Source organism: Crocodylus porosus, unplaced genomic scaffold (assembly GCF_001723895.1).
Source record: "Crocodylus porosus isolate Cpor-Errol unplaced genomic scaffold, CroPor_comp1, whole genome shotgun sequence".
Taxonomy (NCBI): Eukaryota; Metazoa; Chordata; order Crocodylia; family Crocodylidae; genus Crocodylus; species Crocodylus porosus.
This window is the reverse complement of record NW_017728940.1, coordinates 2,113,006-2,129,091: the sequence shown is the minus strand read 5'-3', so window position 1 is coordinate 2,129,091 and position 16,086 is coordinate 2,113,006. Positions and strand designations below refer to the sequence as shown.

The 16,086-nt window shown below is 46.5% G+C and overlaps 1 protein-coding gene across 4 annotated transcripts in view; it reads left to right on the top strand.

Annotated features, from left to right (window-relative positions):
* The first annotated feature begins 3,681 nt into the window (after positions 1-3,681).
* PHACTR4 (phosphatase and actin regulator 4) overlaps positions 3,682-16,086 on the top strand; it is a 68,543-nt gene continuing 56,138 nt past the window's right edge. The window contains exon 1 of one of the 4 annotated variants that reach the window (XM_019547944.1): positions 3,682-3,705. The gene's annotated coding sequence lies outside the window, so the exon portion shown is untranslated. Of the gene's footprint in view, positions 3,706-5,416; positions 5,568-16,086 lie in introns of those variants that run through there. The other 3 variants (XM_019547940.1, XM_019547942.1, XM_019547945.1) reach the window with 3 other exon arrangements.

Below are 16,086 nucleotides of genomic sequence, written 5' to 3'. Positions count from 1 at the left end.
GCATCACGAGTTCTCCCTCTTGCCTGTGCAATGGTAGGGGGACCTTGCCCATAAGTACTGAAGGCAAATAGAGCTGCTCTACCCGCTCCAGTGTGTATGCAGGCCTGTCGCAATTCCTACTGCTCCCCGTTGCCACTCTCGGTGCGGTTGTGATAACATGGTGCCACTTTTTTGGTTGTCTGTAACATGGGATAGCAGGGTAACACAGTAGTATCACAAGCAACAATAAATGCATGGCCCAGAAACATTTGGGAACAGCTTTTTAAGAGCATCTAATGAAAAGGGATATGCATTATGCAAGGATCGCTGTTCTGTCGTGGTGGGGAGATGGGTTACGCCAATATGGTTCTGCCTGGGGTACGTGGGCCCCTTTACCGGTCAGGGCTCTGGTTACGTAACAATGATTAGCAATTATATTGCAGCTCTCATTAAGTTAAGTAGGTTGCTTTGTCTTTGTGCAAGTCTGAGCTGGGCTGTCACGGCTGGCGTGGTACAATGTTATAAAATGATCCCTGAGCAAAGCAGTTTTACTAATGTTGTCAAGCCCTGGTGCTTGCGGCCTTCTACCTCTGTCCCCTGAAGTAGAAATTATTTGCTGGGTACGAGGCAGGATTTCTGTGCAGCGGCTCCTCATCCACACCTGTCCACAGTTGTTGGCCCAGAATTGGGATTTGGAGATGCTCCATAATTATGTATGTCAGGATCAGCATTTCGGTGCCTCTTTGCCGTGTGGGTTTGAACGCAGCTTGCTTAATTAAGTATGGGCGATGCATGGGTCAAGTTATGGGCGATGTTTTGGAGCATGCGGGGAGAAAGCATAGGACTCTGGGTTGTGGTGGACCTTTCGAATTGTTTTTGATTACTCTTGAGATCGTACCAGGAAGCAAATCCAATTCAAAACATAGGGTTTGGTGGCCAGGACTGGGCAGGCACTCCTAGAAGTGTTTGGGTAGTTTATTTGTATTCTCATGTTCATTTAATCATAAGTCTACAGTAAAGAGCTCAGAGGTTTTTTCTTCTTCCCCCACTGGTAAAAATTCTGATGTGGGAGAAGGTGCAGGATCCTGTCTACAGCTGCATTGTGCTAAAGAAAGGCTTGCATTGATCCATCTTGATTTTTATACAGAGTTTATCAGAATATATGGATCTTGACTTTGGCTGGTGCCGTATAAGCTGGATCCAACTGCCTGGTAGATTAAGGATGATAAGGTCAGTGAGCTGCTGGACTCTCAAGGGGCTGAAGTCAAGGGCTGATTAAGGTAATCAACTTTATCTGCTGACTTGAGATTGTTATCTGCGCCTCTTAGGGTTTTTTTCTCCTTTGTATTGGGGCTTCTTCCCATACAGATTCTTAGCTGGGCATTATAACTTGTCTGTAGTGGTCACAGAGTAATCCTGCTCCGCGAAATATCAGCGCTCTTGGTACCGAGGGCAGATTTGCTGTCGAGTAGGTGTGTATGTATACATACGGCCATTGGGATTTTACCATGGGAGACCTACCTTAAATAAAGAGCGCTAATGCAAGAACAACTCCAGCTCTTTGGCTGCAGCCTGAGACTAGACTGGAGTCTCTTGCACTGTTAGAGGTGCCAGCAGAAAAAGTAGGACTGTCTCATCCCTGGGGCACAGACATTGGCACCCCGCCGGAGAAGCAGTACGGTTTAGCGGTGCAGTGCTGTGTCTTCCCTGCAAAGTTAAATTGAGGATTACCCTGAATTCAAGCCCTAACCATGCATAAACCCTTCCCTTGGGTTGGCTGACTCATCACTTGGTTACCGTTTTAGTTAAGAAATCTAGTTTTTTATAGAATTAAAAATTAATGTAATTAAAAATAATTAACTAATAGTTTTTAATAGAAGTCTAGTCTAGTTTTTCTCCAGCGATCCATTCATCTGTGCAGCTTGAATGGATCGAGTACACACCAAGTTGAGTAACTCTGTGTGGACACACTTATTAAGGAGTAACTCCATCCCTAGGCAAGTACCAAGACCATTTCACCTGGATGCTGTATGTAACTCAGAATGTATTGCTTGACTAACTTGGTGTAAAAAGGGAGAAAGAGATGCAATTCCAAGGTGCGGAGTAGAAAACTTGGGGATTCATGAGACAAGGTTCTGCCTGGATCCAGCTTCGGTCGCTGTCTTACAAGAAAACTAGCACGATGAAATCTTTTAGTCTGATAACCCAGGACTCTGAGTTGCGCATTAAAAAAGTGTGGCGGGGAAGAGAGGCAGGGGGATTTCGGGGATCTCGTTGCATCCAAATACAAAGTGCCCTTGGAGGGGAGTCTGACTTGACATGCAAGAGGTGAGAAATGATGGTGCTCTCAGTGTCCAAATGATGGAGGGGCAAAGGAGATGGGAGAGGATGGGCTAATCTGTCTGTTGGACTAATAGGGTTACTCCGACTGCCTGTAGGGTTGCTAACCTTGTTTGTGTGTCCGGTTGTACCGCGCATGGTTTGAGTTGAGCCTGCTCCCAGGGTCTAGATGGCCAATTTTCTTCCGCAGCGGAATATGGTTTTCTGAGCCTGTGGGATGGAGAGGCTAGGAGTCTCGGCTAGAGCCAGGACCACAGCTTTCTGCGAGTGCCACGGAGGCCTTTAACAGCATAAAGCACCAAGACTGGGCACGCGAGTTGTAGAAAATGTCACCGTAGCAGAGGATAAATCCCTTTGGAAGTCTGGTTTATGCATTGTGCCCGGGGAATATTTCTCCGGAAAAGAAACTGCTTCCCATTTGCTGCCCTCCCTTCTGAATATTTGCACAAGGAGGAGGCATGGAAACAGAGGGCTTCATTTCCGTAGGCTGGCAAACAGATTGCTTTTAAATCCAGTTCATTCTCCACCTGTTGATACTGTGCATTATTTCGGCTTTCTTTTAATGAGCCCAGCTGTTGTGGTCGGATGCTTTCCTTGGGTGCCTGAAGTCAAGGCTGCAAATTAATACTTGGGCGTGCAGACCAAGTGCCTTCATTTCCACAGGTGCAGAGGAGCTTGCAGCCACCCTTGAGGTTTTGAGAGTTTGGATTTGCTGAAAACCATTGGACTTGGCTGTTAAACATACAGGAAGCAAAGAAGATAAGTTCATTGACCCCCTGGTGAAATTTCAAGTTGTATGTTAGGAAAAAAACCTAATTTTTTCCATCTTGAGCACTTTAAAAATGGTCAGATCGTGGTTCAGATCGCAGTAGGTAGGTTTTTTGTTGTGGTTCAAGTCCCATTCGGAAGGATTTAACAATAGCTCGAACTATACTTTGTTTTAATTTTCTTTTGGGAACATGACTCTAGGTTGGAAGGAGGCGTACAATTGTAACTGGCCCTGCCTGCTGGCATACATCAAATTGGCTTGTTTGCTGAACAGGCTTTCAGTTTTCGGCCTTGTCGATAGTGATGCTGGAGAGAATGTGTTTAGGTCAGTTGGGTTTTTTTGTGAACCTGCTCTTTTGTTCAAGGACGCAGCATTCATGGGGAACAAAAAGCCTATTGAGAGGGTCTGCCTGCAGAAAGATAAACTGGGTTTAAAAAACCCCATTGCTACAGTTCAGTTCTTTTTTTGTTTGTTGGGGGGGGGGGGGGGGGGGGGGTTAGGATCACTTTGCCATTTTTTCCATTTTAGTTTGCCTTTGTGCTCTTGAGGCTTCCTGCAAATGTTGAGACTTGCAGTTGCCTGTGGAGGTGGTGGGTCTGAGTCTTGTTTTAGCCCAGGTGAGTTGAAGCGACGTGCCCAAGGGCAGCCAGGGAGAAGTAGATGTGGGAAAACCGTCCAGCTAGCCCGATTCCCAGCTTCCTGCAGCAAACTGTTCGATGTAGCTGGTGGGTTTTTAAGTACACTGATTTATAGTTGTTCTTGCAAGCCCCACATTGCGAACCAGGGTTGCTCCTCCGCAGCAGTTTCTGTCCCTGAGTTGGATCTCAATCTGCAGATCTAAGTACAGTTGAAGAGGCGGACTTTTCCCCCCGTCCTATCTCGCTGGGTAATCAGCTGAGTTGCATTTGACGTCGGCTCTTGGGTTGAAACTCTGCTCCTTCTCAGATGATAAATTCTTGCTTGTGGGACCTGCTTATTCTGGCAGCACCATTTTACCTGCCTGCCGGGCAGGCTTCCTCGTTTGCATACCGCAGGGAAGAGCCCTTGTAGCAGGAAGGGGCTGTGATCGCTTTGAGCTTTTCCTGTTCCTGGGACCTGTAGTTTGGGTCTCGTCTTGCAACAGCGTCATTTAGGGGTGTCTGAATAAAGTACCTTTAAAGAGCAATTGAGTAAAGTATATTTAAACGAAGGCTTCCTGTCTTTGAAAGGCATTTGGGAGGTACCTGTGCACGGAGGAGGGATGGGGTTCTTGCTGCCAGTCTCTTGTTTCTGGGAGGCATGGCACCATGAAGAGGGAGGCTTGTAATGAGCAGGGGTTTTGGGTGCCTTTCTAAACCGTTTGGGCTGCCCCGTGCTGAGCAGCTGGACGTGGCTCTTCCAGGAGTCAGAACAGCCTTGAGACATGCAAGGTGCCGGCTTGAAGTACCAGACTCGCTCTGAAGTATTAGATTTGGTCTGACGGATAGATTGAGATCAGATATTGAGCACGCCGCATTGATCATTACCAATACTACAGGTTCGTCGGATGGGTTGCATTATTGCAGCAGCTTTATTCTTGTGATTTGAGCATCCCGTTGACTATGCTGCGTGGGTTGAAGGAACAATTGTGTTCACCGCATTGCTTCAGATGTGTTAAGCTGAGGGGGAGTTTAATTTCCATCTGCAACCTTTCACTACCCATTGCGTTTTCTCTGGTCCTTGGCAAAATGGGTGGCAGTGCACAAATAAACATGAAGTTCATGTTGGGCTGGGTTTCTTTGAAAGGTCACTTATTATGATATCATAAAGTCGTTGCTTCGGTAAATCATTGCAGGGAAAGAAGTGGCATTAGACCTGACTGGCAAAACCCAGCTGAACCCTTTAGCCGGCTGCTTGGAGCCCTGCTTTACTAGCCAGGTTTGCAAACCCCTGGGTGCTGCCTGGCACCCTTGCACAGAATTGGTGACAACTTCCAAACACCCAGGATAGAAAATTAAAGTTCCCACAGGCATTGTTACCTGTTTGCAGCGTGCTTCCTTGTTAAGGCATGGAGGTGTGGCCAAAAAAAATAGCTCAGCCGTGTCCAGCCAAGGGATAGGGACATGAATATTTTGTGTTTTGTTTTGTTTTGTTTTTTTTTAATTCAGCTGCAATGAGCAGCTTTCTGGCATGAATTTTCTTCGCGTGTGCAAGCGAGGGTGCCTTGTTGCTCTCACGTGAAACTCGAGGAGACGTGCCCTTGTGCTTATTTGCATGCGTAGGTCACGCGGTCTACTCCGATTGTGTAAGCCTCGGGGGTTTGTACGTCCCAGAGGGCCGTCTTGTGTGCAGCAGCGGAATATGCAAACTCCGCGGTGTCCCAGATAAGGGAGCTGGCGTGCGGATTCGGTCTGAGCGCCCACCTGCCGATGCCGAGTCCGGCCGCTGACTTCCGTTTCGCTTCCTGGCGCTTCGGGATTCTCCTGGAGTAGCGTGGTTGAGCATGAGCTGCCGCTGGACTGTGAGTACTTTCTGGCATGGCAATTCTCACTCCATTTTTTTGAATCTCCATACATTGCTTGCTTCTTTCTGGGCAGAGAAATACAGGGTTTCCTCTTGTGCCTCAGTGTAATATGAAGTGTAACCAACACTTTCTGGAGGGTGTGGCAAGGCCTTATTTGCACACTGGCTCTTTTCGTGATCTGGCCGTTTTGGCTTCTCCTTGCCTGCTATACTGCATATCCGTAGTGGTATCGATTGCATCTGGGGTAAAAGAAAATCTAGGCGACTCTCTCTGCTCTGTTTCTGCTGCAGTCAGAAGTGGAGAATTGTGGGTTTGCTTCTACATGGTGCCATCCTGTGCACGAGAGCTGGCTGACCTGGTTCCCAGGACGTGGCAAGCCTGGCGTGTGTAGACACTAAGCACCGCCTGGCAAGCAGAGTTGATCACTCTGTCCTTCGCTTAGAAGCCAGGTGTTAATGAAATACCGTGCCTGGATGCAAACGGTTTGGAGCGGACTCTGCTAATGCTTAGGGAAAATCAGATGATAAGGTTGTAAAAGAGGCAACGTGCCGTGCTCTGCTGCCATTACTGGGTTATGCAGAGTGAACATCTTGCTATCCTGGAAGTGGCACGGGGTAGGGGTGCTTGGGAACCGCAGCCTGTTTGCAATGCTCTGACAACTTTGGCTGAACTAAGTCTCAGCACAGGCAGCCAGCTTGACGTGGTCTGAGGGCGGGAATGGAACAATTTTGGAGTGGAAACTGTGGTTTCAGATAAAATGGTCTATCCAGTCATCACTTGAGAGCCAGTGCCACGGCATTCGGATGTGTACCCAGCCACTGTATTTTCACTGAGTTTGACGAACATGGAAACCACAAAACTGAGGCTAGTGTGGTTTGTGCAAGTTACCCCAGAAGTAAATATGCAGCCCTCTTATTATGCACACGTTGGGTGCACGCTGTCGTGTCATGCAGGAGTGCACAGGATGTAGCCCAAAGGGCACATGTAGCCCACACGATCCTGAAGCACAGCTGAGTAATAGGAGGTTGTGGATGGATGTACAGCTGCAGATTTTCATTGCTGGTGTCATCAAACCAAGACATTTCTTGCATATGGAGGCAGACAAAAGGGTGAGTAAACACTGGGGTTGTGAGTGCAGTTTCCAAAGTACGCATGCACATAAAACTGATTTTTGGCAATTCGAATGCAGCCTTCAGGTTCCTGGTGAGCTGTGTGTGCGATCACCCTGTTTCAAAGGCAAAAGGTTCCTTCCGAAATGGCAGATCTTGCCTTTGTTCCAGTGACAGACAAGGTTCTTGGTTAAAATGTGCTGTCTTTTATTAGACCAATTAAATTGCTGGAAAAATTGTTCTTTCATAGATTTCATAGACATTAGGGCTGGAAGGGACCTCAGGAGATCGAGTCCAGCCCCCGCCCAAAGGGCAGGAAGTCAGCTGGGGTCATAGGATCCCAGCAAGATAAGCATCCAATTTACTCTTGAAGGTGTTCAATGTAGGGGCTTGAACCACCTCCGCTGGCAGACTGCTCCAGACCTTGGGGGCTCGGACAGGAAAGAAATTCTTCCTTATGTCCAGCCTGAAACGGTCTTGCAGGAGTTTGTGACCGTTTGACCTCGTCGTCCCTTGGGGCGCTCTGGTGAACAAACGCTCCCCCAGATCCTGGTGGTCACCCCGATAAACTTATAGTTGGCCATCAATCACCCCCTAGCCTACGCTTTTCCAGGCTAAAGAGTCCCATGGCTCTCAGCCTGTCATCGTAAGGTCTGTTTTCCTGACCTCTGATCATGCGCGTGGCTCTCCTCTGGACTCTCTCAAGCTTCTCCACATCCTTTTTGAATTGTGGAGCCCAAAACTGGACGCAGTACTCCAGCTGCGGCCTCACCAAGGCCGAGTACAAGGGGAGAATGACGTCCCGGGATTTGCTTGAGAAGCATCTATGGATGCAAGCCAGCGTTTTGGTCGCTTTATTAGCCGCCGCATCGCATTGCAGCCTCATGTTCATCTTGTGGTGAATGATGACGCCCAAGTCTCTTTCTTCTGTAGTGCTATCCAACGTAGCACTTCCGAGCCTATGAGGATGCTGCAGGTTTTTCCTCCCAAGGTGGAGACCCTTGCATTTTTCGGTGTTAAACACCATGAGGTTCTCGTCTGCCCATTTGCTGAGCTTGTCCAGGTCAGCCTGGATCACCCGCTTATCTTCTGGCTTTGCAAGCTTTTGAGCACAAACACCCTTCTTTAGGCGTAGGGAAAGTCTGCTCGTTTGTGCGCGCTCTCCTGGGTAGAGCAGAAGCCACTATGCAAAATGCACAATGAGAAAATGCAAATGTGTGGCGGAGGATTGGCAGCCATGGGAGAGGGTAGGTGTGAGACGGGTAGGTGGGGAGGGGAAGAAGAGTGGGGATATTGAACTGGTGATGGAGTGTAGCTTATAAAATGTAGAGAGGTTACCTGGGGTTATCAGATGACTGGCAGGTTATAATATGCCATAAATCCAATGTCTGTCTTTAGTCCGTGATTTTTTGTATCCAGACTTGTGAAGTGAAGTTCGTAGGCTTGTCTAAGAAAAGTGTTTTGTAGATATCCTTGGAGGATTAGAACTGAGAGACTGGGGAGAGAGGGTTGTCTTGTGAGAAGCGTGTACCCACAGGTCACTGGGGATTTTTATTTGATAGATTTCCGGTGTGCGTTCATTCTGGTATACAGTTTTTTTTAGTTTTTCCTACATATTTTCCATCGGGGCATTCAGTGCACTGAATGAGATGTATAACATTTCTGGAGGTGCAGGTGTAAGATCCAGGAGGGGTGATGGGTCTGTTGTGGGGTGTAGTTATCGTGGGGGTGGTGGAGATGAGTTGGCAGGTTTTACATTTCTGATCCTGGCCTGGTCTGGATGCACTCGCTGCGTTTTGGACCATAGGAAGTTTTCTTCTGGGGATGAGGTTGGTGAGGTTCGGTGCTTGTTTAAAGGCTAGGATGGGTGTTGCAGGGATGCACTCGACAGTTGAGTGCATCACTGAAACAGTTCCAGTAAAGCACTTAACATTAACTGGAAATGAAGGCAAGGGGGGGGAAAACATCTGGCCTGTATTTCATGGGGCAGGGGAATACTTGCTGCAGCTGTAAATGAGAAAAATTACCTTTCTAAGATAAGCGTGCTGCATATGAAATTGCCTTTTCAGAATACAGTAAGGGGCAATTATGTTCTGCTGGAATGGATCTTGTGCACTTGAACCTTGTTGAAAATACGATTTAAGGGGGGGGGGTGCTAGATCAAACTGGTGAGGGTGATCTAACTCCTTCAAACCCAGGTGAGCTGTCGTGCTGGTCAAGTTGAAAAGACTAGAGGGGTTTTGGGGGTGTTGGTTGTAGTTGTGTTGGTCTAAGGACAAGGCAGACAAGGTTTTTTGGGTAAATCAGGTATCTTTTATTAGGCTATTTAAATAGTTGGAAATATTGTTCTTTGCAAGCGGTCAGGTACAAACACCTTCTTCAGAGGTGCAGTTGAATCCAGCCATTTCAGAAGCTGGGCTGATTTTTCTTTACCTATTTGCAACAGCACTTCTGTGACCTGAAGAAGCGTGTTTGTACCCGAAAGCTTGCCAAGAACAATTTTTCCAAGTATTTAGCTAGGCTAATAAAAGATGTATCACGTCTACCCAAAGACCCTTGTCTGCTTACAGGGGCTTTGGACGCTGGGTATAAAATGCATCCGTGACATGTGATATGTGGGCTGGCCTGTGCATGCGGGTCAAGCTAGGGCAGTGGCATCAGAGGGCACCTCCAGGGATTTCTAGTACAGGAAATGCTGGGGGTAATGTGCTGAGTGACATTTTTCAATTGGTTTTTAGTGCATAGTTGGTGCAGTTAAAGTTAACTGGTCAGCGCTTTGATTTTTTGCATAGATTATCCCTAACGATCCAGCAGATGTGTACGTGGGAACTGATACCTCCGCGGTCCTGGTAGGAGTTCTGGTTCTGATGAGCTCTGCATACCTCCAGTTTCCCCGTGCTCTGACTTGATACTCCTTATTTCTGCGCGGTGCTATGCTCGGCTTTTAAACTGCTGCCTGCTGCCTTCGTTTTAGGAGTAGCAGCAAGTGGGACCTATAACCCTCGCCACCTCTGTCAGGTGGGTCGAGGACAGCGTTGGTACCGTGCTATGCAAGAGTGCGCCAAGTCACGTGGCTGCTCGAAGAGGTGGGATTTGAGCTTCCAAGCAAATCCTAGGAAGCCCTGCTTCCTGTGTTGCTGCAGTCTGCATTGTTGTTTGAGAAGATTGGGCTATTTTAGATGGGAGCGTGACATGTAAAAATCAGTATGTTATCTGGCTGCATATTGATGTTGAATCTGAAATGGGGCGTGTTGGTCTTCATGTTTCAGGCATGCCAGTTGTAGCCGTGCTGGGCTGCAGGCAAAAGGAATCCGAACTCTTGGTAGAGATGATATCTTTTATTAGATCAACTAAATATTTGCAAAAAAGGGCAAATAAAGATTTTATTTATTTATTTTTTGCAAATATCTAGTTGGTTTAATAAAAGATATCGCTTCTACGAAGAGTTCTGAGTCTTAATGTTTGTGCTATACCTCTTAGCATATGCATTCCTCTTAAGTCTTTCAAGGCACTCTGGTTTTTAAGTACTTTTCAGGCCCGTAGGAATGGGTGGCTAGAGAAGAAATCCAGCACAGGGTGCCATTTTACAGAAGGTATTTCCTGATCATGTATTAACAGTTGGTTTCCTTTGTGCTTCTTATCACGGCACTGATTGATTTATTTATACAACCTGTGCTCAGGTGGAGGGCTGGGCTCCGGCTCGAGGATTTCGGAGGCTGGGCTGATTTTTCTCGGCCTGTCTGTAACGGCACTCCTGCGTGTCCCAGCTGCACCTCCGAAGCGCCGGTGGCTCGTTTCTGAGTTTGTACTGTTGGGACTTGCAACCCGGGGGTGAATTTTGTGCTCTTTGGAAACGGGAGGGGGATGAAAGCGCGACTTCGATTTTGGGTAAAGAACTGCCCTGAAATATTTATCCAGTGGCGTTTAGTTACAAAGCAGCGAAGCGGCCATCGACAATCTGGAGGGGCCGTGCTGTACCGTTACGGTCGGCTGTGCAGAAGGGAAGAGGGAACGTCACATAGGATACCTGGTCGTCTGCGCGGAAACGTGTTAAATCTGTCTCTTTCCCTTCCTCTTGCTTTGGGCCTGCCACATCCGTTCAGGACAGGGGTGACACCCAGGAGCTAGGTGGTTTCCTAACACAAGTGTATCCCAGCGTGGTTTTCCAGGGAGAGCAGGAGTTACTGGGTAGCTCTTACGGCCACCCTGAGATCCTTGAGTAGTAGATCGCAGCATCTTCACGCACGTTCATGATTTTCTTTCCACAGCTTGAGCTTGTTGGCACTTTTGGTTCTGATTTCTGAATGTTTCTTTAAGTTACTCATATGTTTCTTGCTCTGTTTTTTTGCTCTGTTGAAAAGAATTTAACCTTGCTGTATGCGGGTGTTTTCTTTGAGCATTGTGATTTGCGTATGCTGCGCAGGTTAAGCTTCCGCAGCCGTCAGCTTAATCCTCCTCTGTTATGAAATACTTTTCCCCACTAAAAACGTCTGTTTTTACCACCTGTTTGTCCATCCATCCCTAAATAAAATAAAAAATAAAAAAAATAAATGAATAAAACAAAGCACACAAATAAAGACATAAATAGATTTAAATGCGTAATAAAATAGATGAATAAATTAATAAAATAAAGCTCACAAATAAATAAATAAATATATTTAAACCATAAAATAAATGAATAAAATGTGTACTAAAATAAATACATAAATGAATAAAATAAAACGCATAAATAAATTTAAACGCATAATGAAATAAATGAATAAATAAAATAAATGTAAACGCATAATACATAAAAACAAATAAAATACATGCAGTGAACACAATAAAACACAGTAACAAAGTAATAAAATAAAAAATACAATGCATAATAAATGCATTGATAAAACAAAATTAATGAAGCAACATGCATAATATATAGATGAAATCAAATCAGTACAACAAAATGCATAATAATTAAAAAGATAAAATTAAAATAAAGGCATAATAAATATAGATGAATGAAAATCAGTAAATTAAAATGAAAATAAAACTAATAAAAATCAATTAAATAAAAAAATAAAATCAATAAAAATAAATGACATGAATAACAGAAAATAAAATTGCATAACAATGAAATAAATAAAAATGGGACTTGAAGAACCTGGTGCACTCGGTCTCACCTGTCGTCTCGGATCGCTCTTGTGCTTTGCAGGTTGTGCCTCCGCCTCAGTTTGTTAGAGAGGCTTTTCTAGATCTGCTCAAGAGACTTTAATGTTTTTCAGTTTCCTTCTCAGTCAGAAGAAGGACACATGGAAAGACTGTTGATGGATTTAAATGATCCTTTGACTACGGGTCAAAAATTTATTTCATGCTTCTTGGGCAGAAATCATTTGCCCTGCAGTGCTTTGTAAAGCCTTTCCTGTCTAGATCAATAACTAGTTCACGTGCCCTCCTGGCTGGTGTCCATCTCCAGTACGCCGTGCAGATCTATGGTAGTGCAGAAATGGGACATTGATTGTGTCCCAGTAACTCTTGAAGCCAGTGAGACCTGAACTAGGGTATAGCCTGCACTTGTGTCGGTACCTCCGTTGCATGAGTCCCACACAACCGCTGGCGTTAGTGTAGCGGGGGTGGAAGAAGCCTGGAGCTACCTCTTGCTCAGTGGTTTCTCCTGGAAGAGATTCAGGGTTTATTTCCATCGTGAGCTTTTTTGGAATAGCTATTTTTGGTCAGCTTCCTGCACACATGGTCTTATTCTGGAGTCCTTACCTAGAAATAAGGATCAGCGCATTCACACAGGAGTAATTTAGCTTCACTGTGCAATATTGTTCGGGAGTAAGAGCACCAACTCCTGGAAGCTAATGAGGAAAAGCTAGTGTTTAATTTCACATCCTACCTTTTAATGCAGTTAACTTCCTGCTCTAGACTTCTCCTTAAATTACAGTGGCAGGAGAGTGTACAGGGAAATTTATACTGCTGTCATTGTTTCCTAGGTAAATCCAGAACCTCAGCCTCCGAGATGATTAATTCTGTCATTCATCAGCCCCAAATCCTTATGCATGCTTCAGAAAGTATTAAATGGAAAATTTTGATCGATTTATAAAGTGAGCTAGTGACAAATCTGACACTACTGCCAGCTAACCAAGAGTCTGGAAAGCAGATCGAGGGTTAATTTTGTGTTGTTCTGTCCTTTTAAGTGTTGATTTCTTATTTCAAGACTTGGTCTATGTGGCTAGTGCCGTGAACTGGAACACGTGTGCACTGCAACTGCTGGACAAGGGAAATTGGTTTTTTGTTTTTTTTGTTTTTTGATGGAGACATCCAAAAGCTTGTCGTCTTGATAGGTATGAGCAAAATCTGGTTTGTTTAAAGTGGAATTGTACGCAGCTAGAATCCACTGTGTGTATTTGGCTTATAAATTGAATAAGCCATTCGACACTCCCAGCGCGCTGTGCGAATCCCCTGCAGCGTACCTACTAGAAATGGCCCATGTACAAGGCCCTTTACTTTCCGTGATGTGCTGTGCACTAAGCCCTAGCTGCTGTCTAGCGCTTTTCATGAGATCTCAAAGTGTTCTACTGAAGAGGCTGGAATCAGTATTCCCATTTTACAGTCGACACAACTGAGGTGTAGAGGGAGGACATTACTTGCCCAAGGCTGCCTAGCAGGCCAGACCAGAGACCGAGCTTGGTTCTTGCAAACTCCAGTTCAGTGCTCCTTCCAGCATGTGCTGTTAAGTAGTTTCTCTTAAGCTGGTGTTGGTTGTATGGCGAAAACCAGGATCTAAAATCCATTGACCAGCGAGTGGGAATGCAAACACCTTTCGGTTCAGAGCTGATTTGATCACCTTTGTGTTATCGTGCCACCCACAGGTAGCTGCTGTGCTGCTGAAAGGCGATGTGTGTCGTTTGCATAGGAAGTCAGTGATCGGACTGATCTGTTGTGGAAGTGCTGGCTTAACATTTGGTGCAACTTGCATCGTTTTCAGGTTTCTAAAGCCTGGTTCCTCTGGCTGTTGGACTGGTGCGTGTTTGTGTGTAGCGCTCGGGTGCCTCTCGGGTTTACGGTAGCAAGCGCAGCCAGATGTGCTCTTGGCATCTAAGACCCTGCTGTTAAGAACTCCATCCCATCCCCAAAACTTGAACGTGAGGTGCAGATGTGCCTGTTTAAGTGCTCTGAGTTCCCTTAGGTCGGAAAGTTTTTAACTATCAGGTTCTGGTGACTGGATTTGTATTATTGTCAGTGTAGGCTTGGAGGAGGGGAGCACTGCATCGGCAGCCAACCTCCACCTAGAGCAGGGGCGGGCAATTATTTTGGGCAGAGGGCCGCTTACTCAGTTTTAGCAAGCCATTGAAGGCTGCGTGACAGGCAGCCCAGGGCAGATTAATATTAATTTTCTAAACTTTTTAGGGGCTCCATGGGCTGGATTGAATGGCCTGGTGGGCTGCATCTGGCCCCCGGGCTGCATTTTGCCCACCCCTGACCTATAGCTTCCCTACCATGTTGTGTCTCCGCTGACAGCTCCTCCCTCTGTTGTTAGATTATGTGAAACTATCCCAGTGTCCTCGTATGTGGCTAGGCATACCAGGGGGCAAAACTACGTGGTTTGAGAGATGTAATCCGGAAGATAAAATGCCAGTGTGGAGCAGTACCATCAACGCTGCCTGCGGAGGATCCTTTGAATCCAGGGGGAGGACGGACACGGCAACATTTAGCATCCTTTTGCAAGCAAACCCCTCGAGCATCAGGACCTCAACTTTGCTGGACCAGCCACCTCATCTGGGTGTCTGGCTCCAGACTCCTGCAGCAAGCTTTGTTCTCCCAGCTCAGTTGAAGCATGCGCTCAAGAGGAAGGCAGAAGAGGCGTTACAAGGATGTTCTCGAGGCCAGCTTGAAAAAATGCACCATCAACAGCAACTCATGGGCGATTATCGCCCAAGACCGCCCCAAAGAGAGGAAGAGTTTGTTGCAAGGATCTCAGTACTTCGAAACTTTGCAATGACCACGAGAGATGGAAAAATGGGAGCGGTGGAAAGTCTTGCAGACCGAACCAAGAACCCAGAGCCACCCACCCCGCGTGGAAACGTGCCTGAGCTGCAGCAGAGGCTGATCCCGGGTTAGCCTCATCAGCCATCTTCACCCCTACAGATGAGACGAGCATGGAAGACCATCATCCTCGACTGCAAGGAATTGCCCAGGATGCTGATTTCCAGTGGTTTGTCCATTGGCTTCTAGCAAACTGCCTCCCTTTCCACGCATTAGGCTTGCCTCTGTGCACCAATGCCAGATGTTGTCTCCGGGGAGTATTCGATGCTGCTGAGCTACTCGCCTTTGTAGGGCAGAATTTTAATGTTGTTTTCTCTGTGTTTAATCTTACAGCTGGCAGATTAATTGAGTTATTACAGCCCCTTCCCGTGAGGGCTGTGCATGGTGCGCCGTGGGCAGCATATCTGAGCATGATGCAAGTTATCTCAGCCTTGCAAAAACCTCCTCGCCCGCCTTCCTGTCACGTGCAACCAATTGGCAAGGGAGCGAGATGTCATTCGTTTAGTCACCGCTTGCATAGGAGCGGATGGGCGAGCGGATCTAATGCTTCGGCTGGCAGTTTTTTCTTGTCGCGCTCTTTTTTTTTTTTTTTTTTGCAAGGCTGAATTATCTGCTGTTGGGGGCTAATGCAGTGAGGAGGGCTAGTTGAACGTCTTAACCCCAAGCTGTAGGATGAGACCTTGGAAGCTGCCTCGGACCTTCTACGCAGCGTCGAGCGAGTCACTTGGTCTCCGTGCCTCAGTTCCCCTGCTAGCTGCAACCCTTTCCTCTCCCCGTTGTCTTGCAAATGTATTTAGTTCTTCCAGGAAGGGGCAGTCTGTTACTTGTGTTTGTCCAGTACTTCATGCAGTGGATGTTGTATGGCACCTCTGGCCACTATCAGAATATAAATACCTTTTAAAATCAGTGTGGTGTGTATTGTAGCGTAAAGCCTGTGATTGAGCTAGCAACACTTAGTTAACGTGTCTGTCGGCACCGCATCAATTGCAAGTGAATCCCTCTGTGGGTGGACCCGGTCGTTATTTGAGAGAGCAGGCTTCTTTGGTAGTATTAACATTTATTAAAAGGTGCTGTTCAGCTTAATGATGTTGCTGTGATTGTGTCTTTCATTAGCTACCGCGATCCATATCGAAGCAAAGCCCTACTTGCCAGGATATTACCTGTTTTCACAGCTTCCTATCATGGCAGGTTGCTAGTGCATCACTACAAGCTTTTATGTGAGCTTCAGTGTTGTAAAAAATTGATACTATACCATGGGGGCAAAGGCAAAATTTGCAGCTATCAGAATGCCTTTGGTTAGTCAAGGCTGGAGGCAGTTGTGAGCCCTCCGACGGTCCGGACCCAGTTAAATGAATGGGCAATGCGAGGCAGAGTGGACTCGC